Below are 16,531 nucleotides of genomic sequence, written 5' to 3' on the forward strand. Positions count from 1 at the left end.
TGGAATTCGTCAGTGACAGAAATTAGACGAGCGGAATATGTACCTGCCGTGGCGTGGATTCGGCCACGGAATAAATTTATTTTGTCATGAATTGGGCTTTTGGGTCGTTGGAACAAACTGGATAACGGTAGTGCTGGTGTATGAAAATCCGAAACTAATTTCGCAATTAGCCGCAATCCCGCGCGGTGAAATAAATGTTGTATTTCGGTAACGAGAGTTTGCCAACCGCGCGGGAGAGTGAGAATGACGGAAAAGATAAATATCGCCGCATTAAATTTTCGACCGTCGTCGTTAGATGTGTGTAATTCGGGCGCGTTTATATTGATTGCGTGTATCGTCGTCTCTGCAATTTTCGCGACTATATCGCACGTCTAAAGCACGGACGTGGCGTGCGTTAGAATAATTTGTCCCGCTGTCGTTGTTCTCACTTGGCCGTCGGTGTTCCGTAGGCGTTGCACCCGACAACTTCATTGAAAATGCAAAAGACGTTTCGTATACTCAGCAGTTAGCGCCCTGGCGCGTAAATAAGCCGGCCGAGTTCGCACTTTATTACGTAAGGCGTCTAATCCACGACGTCAAACGCACGTCGATATGCATCCACCTCGGACACCCGGAGCGAAATTATTTTCACCCTTGATGTTATCAAGGGTTATTATGGCGTCTTGCTAGACGTCTGTCGCGACTATAATCTTTGATAATATATGGAGCATTCGATTTTACGATGCTCCGCTGCCGGCTGCGGGAATTAAATATTCGTAACATCAGAATCACGGCTGTAACAGAAGCAAATCAGCTAAAGATAAATGAATTTGAAATAAAAATATGATTAAGTTCTCAAAGTTCTTTAATTAGGAATTTTTGTGAAAGAACTGGCTAAAAAGACCTGAAACGCTGTGTATGGAAAATATCATTTATCTTAAAACTCTGTTACTTTTTGCGCGAAATTCCACTTTTATTTCAAGCTTCGAAGTAATAATGAAAACGTTTCCCGTTAATATGAAGAAGTTATGACTTGATTTTAAGTTATACAACTTGTCGTAACTAAGTTGCGTGCGAATATAATTTTTCAGTGTTCCGCGTATTGTAAGGTCGATATCCCTCCAAGTGTGACATAGCCGATTGCGACGAGCACGATTTACCACGGAGCGCAATTAATCCGCAGCTGCACGAAGGTGTCGTATACCCTGGGTCAGGATCGTGACGACTGCCTGACACGTTATCGCGATCGAGGAAAATCGATGTGAAAGTTTTGAGATTCTTGAACTCGCGCGGAAGGAGAGCTTCTCGGAACGCGAGTATATCGATCGTCGTCGCCGTGGCCTGGCAGTTTTGGTCGAAGCGAAGTACGCGAGAGAGGGCTGCGGTAGGTTAGGTCTTTGACCTGGATACCAATGCGTCTTTCGGAGTTAGGCTGGCCATCGGCATCGTCGAAATTGAATTTCTCGAGGACGATTAGACGCCCTCATCCTTCTGGCGCACATGGAGAAATAGACAGGATGCGCAATGCCATGGCTCCGCGAGGGAAGCTTGGTTAACTCCGGGCGAGAATGTTCCGCAAAAGCGACAATCGAGATATTGGGGTGCAAAGTGCAGGGACGAAGAAATGATAATCGGGTAATATGATGGCGGATGCTGAAAATCAAATACGCGAAACGGATCGATTGAGGTAGCTCTGGTGAACGATCGCGAGCTGGTCTCAAAGAAGATTGCTTCGTGAGACAATGCACCGTGAAGTAATGACTTGCGAGCGAAATAGATGAACCTTGAGTCGAGTTTTTTATCCATATAGGTCGCGTTATATGTCTACTTTTCGTGAAGCGATAACACATAATCTTCAAATTCCTACGATTTTATTCATGTCGGTTATTAGTTTATTATTAACGCATTTAGTCATAATGACCTATCAATCGATATGGCTTTATCTTTCTGTTATTTCTTCTGCTGTCGTTAATTCTCCTGCTTTTTTTTCTAGGGAAGTATTTTTATCTTGACATTATTTTGTTATGTCTAGGTCAAATTGTTTAAACTCCGAGTAAAATTCGGAGTAAAATACGCAGATTGAAAGTTCTTATCGTATTCCATTACAGCTATATATAGTTTATTCCGCATTTAATATGATTTGCGTTATTGTGTTATCAAATATTTCTCAGGAATTTGATTATTGTAAGCTCCTACGTTACTTTCCGAGTTCTACACGTGGGACTCGCATATTTTGAAACATATAATCAAGTTACGCTTGAGGTAGCTCCGAAATCCTTGAATTTCTATTGGCATTTGGATGTGTTATATTGTAAATGTATCTGCTGAGTGCCTCACACACACACACAAATTTACTGAGATTCTACGTAAATACGCGAATCTACCTGTTATCCCAGAACGGCGACAAATACCGTCTGTTCTGCATCGGTGGTACGTTACCCGTGCAAACGACTCGAGCAATGGAATGCCGTGGGACATTCGATAGCTTCGATAGTTTTTCTAATTCTGGGTCAATCAACGTTCAAGAAATTAGAGCGCGTTAGGAATACTTTGTTTCCACGCGTTAAAACGAAAAGTACGAGCGCAAATAACTTTTTCGAGGCAATTGTTACAATTTAATCATTTTTTCTAGAGAAACAATTGTTTCAACGAAATGATACTTTAACAAGAGTTGTATAATATACACTGTGCGTCGCGAGATTCTTTTGTAAAAACTGCACGAAATGATATAGTTGTGAAAATGACATCAACGTGTATTGCAATTCGTCTATGTAATTGACAAATTTACGGCGCGCATATTTCTGTCCCAGTAGCCTTCATCATCGTGAATATTTGGGTGATAAAATAATTAAAATCTGGCTATGTGTGTACGTGTGTATGCATCTCTTATAAAGCGGGCCGTTGTAACTGTATAGCTACGGGTGGTCATAATGTCGTTATCTCGACTGCAATTTGCGAAATTCTAAAGGTAATTTCTTTGAAGTAACGTGCCGCGCGATTTATTGTACGTATAAGTCCGTTGCCTCGGTCGGGGCGTATTTTATGTTCGGGATTATCGTTTAATTAGGATCAGTGCGTCTTTATGACTCATTCGCGCAATCCATTGCCCCCTCAGGTTCGCAGCTGCGATGCAAATCGAGGTCACAGGATGTTTCGATGAATTTGCGAAACACGCTGCGCTCTTTATACAAATACTGAAATATAATATTTCAATATTCAATCTTTAAGAGATACATATAACTGTAAAACTGGTCCTATTTTTGTGTCTCTTTTTTTAATTCTATTAATAATCTTCGAAATGGCTGACATAAATATAATCGAGAAACGCAGGCTTAATAACAGATTTTATTTCGATGTTTTTTTTTACGAGAGTCGGATTTAAGTATATCGATCCATATCGTTTGGCGCAATTGCAATTTCGTATTGCGTTCATTACAGTTTATTACCGTGAACAGCCGTGTTTGCGCGTAATATCCGAAATTGTACTTCCATACAGTCCGAGTTATGCTTTTATTAGATTACCGCGATCGCATCACAGTAAATAAAACTTTTTCACAAACATTCAATAGCGCGTTTTCGTGCGCGTATGCTTATCGGATATATGGAAGATTGCACCGTAGAATGGCCCTTGCGGCATGGACCCTGTGGCAATCGAATTTCTACGCGAATTTGAATAGATACATCGAAAAACAATAGAATATTGATAGTATATCCTCTGTACAACATCCTGATTCTTATTCGCATGTGATTGTCATTCTTAAACGAAACAACATTCGTTGCGCGAATATATCTGCAATTCAATTTTATTCGAATTTGTTGATTTAATTACGTAACATAAAGTACAAATGCGGAATATGTATCTAATTTTGCGGGGAAGGGGAGGGGGGGTGCGAAGGTGACGCTCGGCGCTCGCTGTTGTGTGTGCCGGTATTATTTATTATCGTCATCGTTGTGTGCTGCCCTCCCACCCCCTCTTGCTTCCTTCGTTATAATGGCCTGTAACTCCGTAATTACCGCAAGGGCCATTCTCAACTACGGTGTAACATAAAAGCTTGGCTCATTTATGACGCCGAACAACGATAGTAGTTGTATTATTTATGATGCGGAAGCTCGCGGCGGGTCCCGTATACACTGCCCCTTTAAAATCTATAATTATGCCGTGATTCCTTCGCATTTCCCGCTGTTTCCCTATCATTTGCAGAATTGTGCTAACCTTCGCGGTCAGAGTTGTTTCATAATTGGCATGTGCAGTCCAACTTGTAATTATCTTTTGTCGCCGGCCGGAAGACTATTCTGCGCGTGTTCTCTTCCACGATATAGAGGCGAGCAAATAAATTATATCGCGCACGACGCGGTAATCGGCATTTCTTGTAACAAGCGTGGTTCGCTGAAATCGTAACGATCGCCGTTAATCGTTAAATGTCGGTCAACGAGGTCCGTTTAGTATCGGAGACACGGCGCGTTTCGTCTTATGGTTTTTGTGCGAACGGAGGAGTCCGCGCATTTTTATCGCGAGAGACCGTCGCGCGGAAGGGTGGTCCGATTGCTAATTAACGCTAAGTCCTTCGCTAAGCATTGGTGGCCGTCGTTATCGACAACCTGTCGCGGACGTACTATTAGTTACGCCTTATCCAGTAATTCCCGATTAAGAAAATCTCCGCCGTGAATTTCGCACGTCGGCACGATCTCTCAAAACGATATCGCGATTAAAGCGCATAATCGATTAATTTTCAGCGTTTTTATGCGAAGGAGTTTTCTCATAACGACAATTAATTAGACGGTTGCGCGAGTCCGTTGGTTTTCCTACGATTTGCCGTTTGATTTAAATGTTTTATGAATTATAAAGCCACATTATTGTGTTATTCATTTATTTTTTCTATCGATCGCATGGCATTCATTACTACCTGTTCGATACAGAATTATACACTTTCCGATAATCCTTTCATATCGGTTTATTAGATATTTAGATATAAATGTCAGAAGGAAAATATATTTAATAATATATTTTTTTCTACTTTAATAATGAATACCGCAATTATTTTGACATCAAATACATATAATAAAGAACAAAAAGTATCATCAACGAAAATGATTGTAATGCATTGTTGGATATTTTCAATTACATGATTATTTACAATATTATTTTATCAACGGTACGCTTCGAAAAAGTATTGTAACTTTGATGTAGTTTATTTAATATTTTACTTGCATTGCAGTTTATTTTATATTATTTTATGACTGATATGACTGATAAACACGTAAAAAATATTGGTACAAATAACTTATCTGAAAAACGTTTCGCAGTTGCAATATTTTTTATTGGATATTTCACTCGTTTTCTTGTGGAAAAGGATAATTTAGTTGCGCAAAATAATAGCACAGAGAAGAATACCAATTTTTTATCCGAATTAATGAAAAAGATATATAAAATAAACGCAAATATTTTTGTTTATATATAGTTATCGATCCAACATTCTTATTTTGTTAAATATTGTTATCTTTTCGTTTTAATTTATGATTGTAAGAGCTCGTATTTTCCTTCTATTTGCTTTAATTCCATCGTACGATGCTATATAGGATAACGCGAAATATCGACGAGTCATAGCGAGCAGTAAAATTCCATGGGATGTGATCCTGCGGGGGCGTACAATGGATCTATTAAGGAGTGCACGCGATGTGACGTGACTTGCGGCAAACCGAATTCTTTGCTCGATGTCGGTATGCCAACATATCTTTACACCTATCACGTTTCTTTGCATTGTGACGTTAACAACGTGCTAAAATATTAATATTAACATAATCCGGGATGACATTTTTCGACATTTCCCACAGGAATACTTTTCTAATATCAATTTTTGCGATATTACATAGAGCTTCTTAAAATTGCACTCATATTTTTCACAAAAATCCTGACACAGATATTTTGTAGTAAGAATTTTATCCGATGCAAAATTCTGTCACGAATTACCAATTATGAATTTTAATATTAACCGTTATTTTTTATCTAGACAGTTACATTTAATGCTAGAAATTCTCTCGGAACCATGTACTAACTCTTTTTCGAGGGTATAATGTCTACCGTTCTGAAATGCTAGCTTGCACGACAGATTTTTTTTCGATACGAGACCTTTCCGCCTACGGACATAATCGAAACGCGGGCCAATACAATGAAAGTGCGGGAGCAGATGACGAGTATGAAGTGGCGGAATGTATATGGAGGTATTGCCGTCGCGCGGCAATTGCAATCCGTGGCCAGGCCGTGGGGACAAAAGTGGAAAAAAGCGTTTTGACAGACACGCTTGCCAAGTCGCGACGCGCGTATAACCGTAATCCCGCGGGAGTATCGGGAACCCCAAAGCCACGTGTTCTCTCTCGTGTTTCGACGACCCGCCGCCGCCGCGAATCTCTTTTTAATTAAACGGTAGTGGAAACGGCGCACGAAATCGAGCATTCACAATGTGCGGCGCACGGAAAAGTTTCGAGATATTCTTGTTTGATGATGACGGCGTGCGCCCGCGCGATACAGTCGAGGCTTTTCTTTATCGCGGGTAATGAGTAACTCGCGCCCTCGTTCGTCTTCGCGGGTCTGGCGTAAAGTTTTAATATAGGCTTTTGGTATAGAAGACGTGAGCTGGGAGAATTTCTAAGCCGAGTTGCGCTTTAAAAATACCGCTGCCTGTCATCCCTTTTTGCCGTGAAGCGACGTAGTGCGCCTTATCCGAGGCATAAATTACGAAACGAAAGGAAAATTCGGAACGGGTCGCCTCCCGTCGCGCCACCCGCTGATCCTGGCCAAACTTTCCTTGAAACGTAGTTTACTCCGAGCGAACAGCCACTGCCAGCACCATTTTGGGCGCCGAGAGTGGCATTTATTAGCATTTCTCATCCCGTGATAACAGACCCTGCGAGAGCGAGATAATACTTTACAGACGGTCCTCGATTTGAGTAATTAATCTCTCGCATTCTCGGAAAATAGTGGTATAATAGAGATTCGCGAATTGAAGCTCCGTAGAAAATTACACGGTGCGTTATATACCTAATATAGACGGCGCGCGGCGGCGGCGTGATAAAACAGAGATTTGTACGAATTTTCGATTCTGTCCACATTGGCAGCAACCATCCTTGACTGCATCCGCTGAAAGCGATTTCGAATCCGCGGGGCCGCGACGAATTTTACGCGCGCGCGGATTTGAGGTACGCGAGTGATGACGGGCGAAGAACTTTATGGGTAATCAAAACGTAGTATTTGAATTTCACCAGATTTGCGAATCCGCGCACAAACTTCCCGGGGGCTGTGTTCAAACATCTCCAGATAAGTTTGATATTTGCCACGTGCGAGAGCACATTTCTCTCCGAGAATCTTTCTCTGCTCGAAGAATCTCGTCCGCTGACTTTTACACTCGACTCTAAAACCGAAGGATAAAAGTGTACAACGAAAAGTGTAACGTTCGCGCGCGATGTTTTGCGTTGAAAAGAATCGATGAAGGATTTGTTGCTGTTTGCAGACTCAATGATGCTTATCGTAAGTTCAGGGTCGTAGAATGTTCCGATAAAAATGATCGGATGCGCACAGTTTGACGTTTGATTATATAAACAGGGATTTTTTTAAAAACACGATTTTGAGAATTCGTTTGTCTCTATAATATGACATGTGCCGTTAATTTAGCGATTGAATAGCGATTCAATAGCGTGCGTTATATAATGATGGTCGATAGGTCGAAAAATCGGAACTTATTGTTAGCATAGGACGTGTGCTCACTCGAAGAGATTCATGAGAGACTTACGGTTCTTTGCGGTTCTTCGCAGTAATCCTGAATTCCGTCGCGTCCCAGGAAATGCGTTCCGTCGCATTACAGAGAATATTGTCTTGAATAATTCACGCGATGCAGAATCATTTTATGCCGCCTGACTGCGAGCTCAATTTCTCCGCTATTCCTAGAAAATATTTTGTATCTGAGCGAAAACATTTTATACATCGTGACGAGCGTCTCGTTTGTGTTTTGTTGCAAAAACAACGATTGTCGGGATCGTAATCTCTGATTGCTAATTTAAAATTCAGAAAAACTCGTGATACCCGCTTGTAAAGAAATATGTTCCTCGCGGTGAAACACGGCTATTCTTACTCCTTAATTATGATGTCGCGTGTAAGTGCTGTTTTGCGAAGTACGCTCAGCTCTAACATGCTCGTACTTCATGTCGCTTTTACACCACATCGGATATCACGAATCCTCTGAATTAATTGTAAACGTAAGTTGGCGACAAGCCCGAAACTTTCTGCATATGTTATCCGTTGTTGTGTTGCGATCAGTCACATAAAATCCGTCGTGTGTGTGTGTGTGTGTACATATGACGCGACTGTAAAATTCTCTCTCTCGGAGCTGATAACATCAACTGGAATGTCTAATCAACGTGTCCATTAACGTGTATAACGCATCCAAGTTTTTAATGTCATTAATGATACATCGACGTGTATCGCAGTATCGATAATAATATTTCGCGCAATCTCTTGATGCTTTATGCCCCTTTCGCGTAGATATACAGAATATCGCGTTGCTGTCACGCGAAATAGATTCAAATCTCTTCCTCGAACCACCGGCGTCATTTTCTGTGTTTTACGTGTCTCACTGTTCAACGACGCTATTAATATTTATGTGAATCGGGATGCACTCGGTATGTATTATTTGCGCTCAACGATGTCGAGAATAATTTCGTACCCTCAACAAATATCAGTCACACAGCTGGTCGACGGAAGCGAACTGGAACTTAATTTCGGAGAGATACATCGATGTATTTAAGAGATTAACGTTGTCAGATTTAAACGGTACACGACATGTACATTGATTTATGAATCCACGCCGTGATGGATCATGATTTACAGATTTGACGTGTTGACAAATTTTTTGTGTCAGTAGTATATCGTTAAGTCAAGCTTTGTTACCTTCGCAAATAAGCTCTAAAAATAAAATATACATATATCAATTCTTTTGTAGACACGCATTTTTAATTCAGGGAAATGACGAGTTACTATATGATAGGTGAGGAAGTTACTAGGTCCGTTTGCCAGTTTTTAAAAAATACGAATATATGTCTTTTACTAATATTCCGAAACCAAATTTTCAAATTTAAAATCTCGTTTTAATTTAAGAGAGAGCACGTATTTAATTCCAACATTTTACGCGATTTTCAGAACGTACGTTTATATTCATCCGTACGTTGCGCCGACGCGCTCTTCATTTCTGTGCACCGGAACGAAACGAGACCCATTGGGGTACATAATTTATTCCGTTTATAGATTGCATCCTTGTACGTAACCAGGGAGGGGTGGCGTTTAAGGGCGTTCGGACGATATATTTGTAAGGGCAGATTCAAAGCGACGGTGCATGGGGTGCTCGTCGAGGGGGACGTGAATCCGGAAAAGAGAGGGACGAGGGGGGAAGGGAGTGCGCAACCTGGCAAGTGGACGATTGATTTTCCATGCCATAAACGCGCCCGTGCTCTCTCGGCGCTGTCGAAACGAACCGGGGCCGGGGCGATACGAGCGATTTGTTACAGGTTCCGGACGATGCTTACGAAATTGACTTATGTGGCCAACGATGGGGTCATCTTTTCCACTCCCACGATCACGCGCACTGTCTACATGTCCTTACCTCCGAAAATGAGTGTAAAAATATTCCTTCCTTCCTGACCCCTCCCGACCCTCCCCACACATCTTTTATAAGGTCATTGTACTCAATCTCGTACCTTTTTTAGTGTTCCCCTTTTCAATCGACTATATTACCGTGAATTAATATCGCGTATATCACTGAATAATGGACAGGATATATTAACGCTTGGATCGTCGATCAATCCATCTTGCGGGGTATCATTAGAGAATATCTACCATGAAGTAAAACAATGGTTGTTACACATGGTACGCGTTCACTAGGTAACTTAGGCCAAAATTGGTGCGGTAATTGAATTGCGGTTCGCTTTTCGCGCGAGACAAGCGTTGCTTGGAATTTATCGATTCAATGTATCCAGACGCCCTACGACGAGGGGGCAGGACACAGATTTCTTTAGGGCGACACTTGTCCGAAGATGCATTCGCGTTTACGCGTGTTCCGTGCGAGAAACTGCAAATCGGGTACCGTTTTCGAGCCCCGTAAAACCCGTTTTACGCCGCCGAGCTTCAAATTGATTTTGACAAATCAATCGAAATACCAGTTTTACCGGCGCTAGCTCCGAAATCCGCCCTGCGCTAAGGGGGAAAGTAGTCTTTTGACTTGTCCTTTCAAGGAAGAAATCTCTCGGAGATTTGGTCGTAAAACCTAAGCGGATCATCACGTGAATGCGTTCATTCACATGTATGCGTATTTCTGCACATTCGTATAACACATAAAAATATCATACGGGATACTATCATAAATATGTATATGTATGTACATATGTGGATATATAAATATAAATATATCTATATATGTATATAATTTATAATTCATATATAAACATTTAAACATACATATTTATATTTTTAATCGTATATATTATTATTATTATATGTCGTCGTATCCCAGTTCTGCAAAAGCGCATTTATTAATGTTAAATTATTTACACGTCTGTAACGGATAAGCGTTCCGTTAATTACCGGAAGCCATTGCCACCACGGATAAACAAGCCAGGTGTTGTGGCAGAAGAGGCAACGCGGAACTGCGTGTGTTGCCTCGCCTGGGGCGATTCGTCCAAACTATGCGCGGCTTTGCGCGAAAGTTACGTGAAATTTTTACTTTACGCGTGAACGCCCAGTTTTGTGCTACTTTACGCGCGTGTTGCGTGTACACGCTCGATCGTTCTAAAGTACATCGGATACAACATCGGTAGTCGATGGCGACGCGAGTGCAATTCAATTAGTCGCCGATATCGCGGCATCCATTTAAACACCCGACCGATAATGGGGCGAAAGAATTTATTCGAGACGAAATTTATGCGCCAGTGGCATATCGCGTGCTGCGCGCATCGGCACGGGCGACTTTATTTGCGACTTTATTTCTCCACACGTGCGCATATGCACACACGATAATATCATTGAAAATAATTCGTACATTATCGATCAGGGCAATTCTACATTAAGTTTGTTTAAAAACTTTTGGAAAATTAATATTGATGATATTTAATATTAATTAATCGATCTGCGGCCGATTTGAGTTGGTAATATAAAATACATTATAAAATTTTCAATACTTTTTAACTCTTTTTCTACACTTTTGTTATTATAAATTAATCATTGCATTCGGATAAATATTTCATTAAAACATTGCTAAATTTGTTTAAATATTTGCCATTGTATATTATTTTTATCGTAATTAAATCGTCGTGCGCATTAACTGTTTGTATCTTGCAACAAATCAGATTGGATTTATATTGCCAAATTAATCTTTCGTTATTTTAACAGTATCGTCCATTCTTTGTACAGATGTATTATTGCATGTTACGCTTACGTCCGTTTACTGTATGCATTAGCTCAACTATTGACACGCATAAATTAACAACAAAATATAATATTATTAATGTAGAACAATATGATACACGTAAATTTTACGGATGTAATTATTTCGGATATAAACCAAATGGTTGATTTTAGAATGGTTAATTTTAGAAAATGCTCCCATATGTGATCTCTGTCTTTTTCTCGGAAAAAGGAATTAGTATAAATTTTTAACGCAAGGTAAAAATAATATCGTGAGATACGAGTCTTATCTCATAAAAGTGCTAAAAGTGTTAGAAACGTAGACGTATAATGTTCTCATCCCATTTTTAGCAAACAAATTTTTCATTGACTATCTCTGTTCGATTTTGAAAGTAATTTTCCGAGGCTATTAATGAAATCGTCATTTATTGCGTATTCGCGTAAGAAGATATACCGTCCAAAGTATATGCTATAATATTAGCTTTAGCTCGAAAAGAAAACGACCGAGTTCTCGAGTGGTGTGTGCGCGCACGCGGAGACGAACGAAGCAGGGCGAAGGGCAAAAGGTAGAAAGAGAATGGCGTTAGAAAATGAGAAAGAGGTAGAAGAGCGTCAGTGCTCGGTGGCGACGGCGACGGTGAGAGGCGAACAGGCGAACGAGAAAGTCAGAGACGGGAGAATCGGAAGGAAGCAGGAGAGAGGAGCTTCTGTACGTGACGGCGTGACGGTGGTGCTCGCAGTAAGGTGTGGCAGAAGTCGCAGATGTCTCTTGATTTATTGGTGCGACAGCTTCCGGAGACGAGCGGCATTCCCAAAATGGTGTGCCCCCGCGCGCGCCATGGGTACCTTTTAACGCTCCGGTCGCGACCTCACGGCGAACTTCCGTTTCACCTGCGGACGAAGGAGGGAAGGAGAGAGAGACTCTCTCGCACACCATCACCGGGACATGGGATCGGTCTGTCGCACGCTCGCTAATTTTCATTTCTGATCGCAGGAACGGAGTCACGCCTCGAATTAAGTCTCGGGTAATTGACGAAGGGCGCCGGCTCGTTCGTTACGGAACGATGACGGCTGCTTTTGTCCGTTGGACCGCCGCCGCCGCCGCCGTCGCCACCCACCCGTCGTCGTCTCTCTCTCTGGACCCCGGTAACGTTAATTAGGATGATTCACGGCACTCGCGACGATCTCCGTCTCGGTTAACAAAGTCAAATAAATAGGCGGCGATTAATGAAAAGAGTCGGGACGGTTAGCGCTATGTTGACGGCTTCTTCGGAGTATTCTCTTTTTAGAGACTGTTGTTTTTAGAGACACGGGAGATTTCCTCTCTCAAAATTCTTTTTCGTCATCGCGTTATCAGCTTTCAATTTATTTTGTCGTAATATGCAACTGTCCAGTTATATTATTAAGCTTGCAGATAAATCGATATTACTGGTAGTTATTATATATAAAAAAAAAGAAAAAAAAAAACGAAATTCCTCGCCGAAGCGAGTTTTTCAACTACTCTCTCAATAATGTTCGTGCAAGCGTGAAACGAGTTCCACTTTCTCTCGTTTTCATTCTTCTTCTTCTCTTTCTCCTTTCCTTCACAATGACATGTATACGCTTGTATTGGCGGACACGTAAAATCTCTGTTCGTCCCTTTCGCAAAACAGAGCGTCGAAATGGTTGCGTGGTAAAGGGAAGAGAGAGCAGGAGACACACAGAGAGAAACCGAGAGGGGCGGCAGAGGGCAAAATTGACTCGATCGTGAAATCGAAATTGCAAGGAAATGAACAGCTAGCCGCCAGTAGCCGAGATTAGACGTTCGAGGCTCTAGATTGCTTCCCGAGAAAACTGGACAGGAAGGTCGATAGCTCGCTCGAACTCTATATCGATCGTCCGAATGAAGTCGATGCGCCCAAATGATGCCGGTAGGGAGTGGCGACGTTTAATTCATTACCTTCGTTCTACAACGACGCTCGTCGAGATCAATTTAAATAATTGATTCGTACAAGCGGCCCGATCTCGAACATCCTGGCCGTTTCTAAGTGCCTCGTGCTCCTAATCAAGAATATCTGGTAAGAGCCACTTCGAGAGTTACATTCAAAATGATAATTACAAATCAAAATATAACAAAGCTTTAAAAAGGTTCAAAGATTTTTCGTGTTTAAATGCGATATGGACGAAATTGATTTAGCCTTCTGGTATTTATAGGCGAATAATTACAATATTGCGTGTAACAATGTAGGGGAAAAATTCAGCGTTCAATCTATTATCCTTTTAGATCATTTTAAATGAAATCTTTTTATAATTTTAACTTTAACATTGCGTTTGAATGTTACACCGGCGAATTGCTTATCTGGCCGAAAGATTAATTTAATCCGAAATGACGATTTGTCTTTTCTTTTTAAAAAAGAGGAATGCCGGTGCGGCGCGAGAGCGAGACGGCCAAAGGAAAGATTGCTATGGAATTGTGTCCGCCGAGCGAGAGCGAATTGTTGGAAGAAAAAAAGCAACGGGGGAAAACGGAGAAAGCTTATCAAACGGGTTTTCAAATTACAGAAGTGATCCCCTCCGTAATAGACTCTCCTATTGCGACTTATAGGATCTCGGTTGGCTCGAGTTGGGAAGGGAATTATAAAGGGGTGGAGAGACGCGGCGAGAGATGGACCGAGGGAGCGAAAGAAAGCGAGCGAGATGTGTGGGGAGGAGCGGAAGAGAGGTACGAAACAGAAAGATAACGGAAACGGTGGATAAAAAAAAAGAAGGAAATGGTACATTACGAAAGGTCGTTCTTTCCACCACCCGTATACAGTTGGATGATCGAGGGATTAATTGGCTATTATCGGACCGCTCATTGCTATATGATTGTTATTACGGCCGAATCTGTCAATCGTCGCGTGAAATCAGAGTTTAACACAATAATAAACAGGGACGTCATCGCTGAAATGTACGCCTGGTTTCAAATACGCTTTTATAGGGTAAATGTGGGTAAATGCCGCGTCGGTTAGTAATTGTCAATTTGATCCGCGTATATTGCATAAAATATTCAATCGAATGCACGCCCCACCATTTTGCGCCTCCACATATACGTGCATGATCGTCACTAACGTTACATTAAGTTAATGCCGTTTAAACCTGTAGAATAGGGCGCCGCAGGGATTATTTCGCTTGAATAGAGTCTGGTGTATAATATTTCCCCGCTGTGTTGGTGATTGCTGTCCCAGATAGCATCCCAGAGATATTAATTGTGTAGAGAATCTATATACGAATAAAAAGGTAGGAAGCATATTTTGAATATCAATCGCGAAGTAATAATTCTTTTATATGTCGGATTATATTTAAATGCAAGATGTATAATGAAGCAACGTATTCCCATTTGTTTCAGTTTTTTACTTCCATCGCTTTTATTTCATATATTACATTATTTGATATTTCGATGCACCGCACATACAATATGTATGTACAGTGTTGATATCATATTCACATTAGTTATCACGTATATAATATACTTTTTGTGTGTCTACGATATATTTCATACTGTAGTCTACTTTCATAATTTTACATTACAAGGGTGTAATTCAGAATTAATACGTTGTGCTATTGAGCAATGTATTTATTGATAAAATTTACGCAATATATCACACGAGATTTATGCCGGACGGTAAATAACTTCTCTCGATCGTGAATTTAGTCCATAGAGACTTAAGAACGCGCGTTCTTCCACACGGCGGGCTTTAAATCGAATCAAAACAACGGCCATTATGTTCCCTGTGGACTAAATTACAAGCATCGCTCCGCTGAATAGACGCATTCTTCCTGTTAAATTAATTGCTTGCAACGATACCGTACCGATCTTTGTCGACTCGCGTTGAATAGCGATCGCATAACGTCTTGATGAGGTATACTGATATCGACTTAATGATGCCTCCGCATCTAAAGTTGTGATGGCAAACTCTAAGTGACTAGAACAGTTATTAATCCGCCTTGAAGAATCAAGATTAGTCCGAATTACAATCCTAAATCTTTACAAATCTAGGCTTATCACAAGTTGCGAAAGTAAATTGAACAATTATTGCGTTAAATTCTTTAATTTTTGATTCGCCACTTTTTCCTTTTTTTTAACGCGCGAAGTCTGGCACTGCAGATTTCTGGCAATAAGAGAGGAACTTGCTCGCTCGACGCAACACGTATTCCCTCCTCGTCGCTTGATTAGCCCTCGAGTTGATCTACGATGATAATCGACAAATTCGAGGTCACTTTGTAGAATGCGGACATCGCAGAATTATAAGCCCCGGCCCATTGTGCCGCGCAACGTTCAACCCAGACATAATTTTACACCGTAAACGAGTCCGCGCGCGGCCATACAAGCGTGTAACACGGGCACACGCTTGCACAGAATACAATGGGCGTGCGTCGAGACGTTAAAGGCCAGTGGCATGGCCACGTCGACCCGCTTTTATAACGGAATTGTCGATTAATGGATGGAGGTAATTAGGGGCATATCGTGCCTTCAGGATACGTCCATTACTTGTCCTCTTCTACTCCCCAGTCTAAAATGCATCTTGCCATGTACTAATAAATCTCGCGTGGCGGTTATTTCAGTATTTGTCTGATGCGGAGGTGGTTTGAAGGGTTCAATGCGTCTTTTTTAAGAATTCGAAACAATTGGGTCAATGCATTAAGATTAATCTTAAATTTTGAAAAGTATGTCTTTTGAATCTCTAAAAAAATACATAAGTCACCGTGCTGAAAATTTGTTTTAATATAATATACCTATCCTGCAATTTCGTTTTGATATTTAATTTAAAACGTTAACGATGCTATACTACTATGTACTATATTCATATGTCATTTGTACGTATCATTACCGCATAATAGATTTCTGCGAAATTGATTTATGCGAAGTTTACTGAAATATCTATTAACCTAGTTTCGGTACGGGGTTCTCTGTACATCACATAACATATACCTTAGCGATCTTCAGCGGTTGATATCAACCGCCTTGATTTGAAATTATCTGTCAAAGCGTCCGTAAGCTGTTCTCGGCAAAATTACATCAGGAAAAGAAAGAGGACGCGCTTGCCGTTGGTCGCTATAATGTAATTTGCGATGCTTTTCGCTCGCTCT

The 16,531-nt window shown here is 41.1% G+C and overlaps 1 protein-coding gene and 1 long non-coding RNA gene across 5 annotated transcripts in view; one reads left to right on the plus strand and one right to left on the minus strand.

The window, feature by feature from the left end:
• The window catches only part of LOC139817969 (uncharacterized), a 65,198-nt gene that overhangs the window by 22,288 nt on the left and 26,379 nt on the right, over positions 1-16,531 (minus strand). The window contains exon 2 of the long non-coding RNA XR_011733352.1: positions 7,764-7,914. This is a non-coding gene — a long non-coding RNA (uncharacterized lncRNA). The remainder of the gene's footprint in view (positions 1-7,763; positions 7,915-16,531) is intronic.
• LOC139817966 (putative receptor-type tyrosine-protein phosphatase mosPTP-1) overlaps positions 1-16,531 on the plus strand; it is a 267,152-nt gene that overhangs the window by 17,145 nt on the left and 233,476 nt on the right. The gene's annotated exons all lie outside the window — the stretch shown is intronic.

This window comes from Temnothorax longispinosus, chromosome 8, assembly GCF_030848805.1.
Source record: "Temnothorax longispinosus isolate EJ_2023e chromosome 8, Tlon_JGU_v1, whole genome shotgun sequence".
NCBI lineage: Eukaryota > Metazoa > Arthropoda > Insecta > Hymenoptera > Formicidae > Temnothorax > Temnothorax longispinosus.